The sequence below is a fragment of the Trichechus manatus genome, unplaced genomic scaffold (assembly GCF_000243295.1).
Source record: "Trichechus manatus latirostris isolate Lorelei unplaced genomic scaffold, TriManLat1.0 scaffold00013, whole genome shotgun sequence".
Taxonomy (NCBI): Eukaryota; Metazoa; Chordata; class Mammalia; order Sirenia; family Trichechidae; genus Trichechus; species Trichechus manatus.
The window spans coordinates 2,280,226-2,281,345 of NW_004443949.1; positions in this window are offsets into that span (position 1 = coordinate 2,280,226).

Genomic DNA, 1,120 nt, shown 5'->3' on the forward strand with positions numbered 1-1,120 from the left:
CTCTTTCATGATAAAAACTCTCATCAACCTCAGAATAGAGGAAAACTTCCTGAACTTGATAAAGAATATTAACAAAAACCCTACAGCTAAAATAATACTTGATGATAAACTGCATGCTTTCTCCTGTCATCAGAGACAAGGCAAGGGTATCCTCTCTTGCCGCTCCTATTCAACATGATATTGGAAGTCCTAGTTAATGCAATGTGATAAGAAAAGGAAATAGAAGGTATACAGTTTGGAAAGGAAGAAATAAAACTGTCTTTATTCACAGGTAACATGATTTCTATGTAGAAAATTCCAAAGAATCAACAAAAAAAGTTCTGAAACTAATAAATAAATATAGCAAGGTCACAAGGTATCAGGTTACTATACAAAAGGCAATTGCTTTCCTGCATATCAGAAATGAATAATTAGAATTTGAAATAAAAAATTACAATGGCACCGAAAAAAAGAAATATTTAGGTGTAACTTCAACAAAATATGCACACAATCTATATGCAGAAAACTATAAAACCATGATGAAAGAAATCACAAGAGATCTAAATAAATGGAGACATATCCCAAGTTTATGTATTGGAAGACTCAATATTATTAAGATATCATTTCTTCCCAAGTTGATTTATAGATTCAATGCAATCTCAACAAAATCCTAAAAAGCTATTTTGTAGATATTTACAGATTAATTTTAAAGTTTATATGGAAAAGCAAAAGACCTAGATTGCCCAACACAATTCTGAAGAAGAAAAACAAAGTTGGCGGACTCACACTACTTAATTTCAAGACTTACTATAAAGCTCCAGTGATCAAGACATTGTGGTGTTAGTGAAAGAATAGACACATAGACCAAAGGAACAGAATAGAGCACCCAGAAATAGATCTATACAAGTATAGTCAATTTGGTCTTTGGTAAATGACTGAAGTCAATTCAATGGAATGTTGCCTTTTCAACAAATGGGCTGGAACAATTGCATGCCCACATGGAAACCATGAATCTAGACACAGACCTTACATTTAAAAAAAAAAGAAAAACTCAGAATGGATCATAGATCAAAATGTAAAATGCAAAACTATAAAATTTCTAGGAAGAAAAAATAGAAGAAAATCTATGGGATCTTGAGTT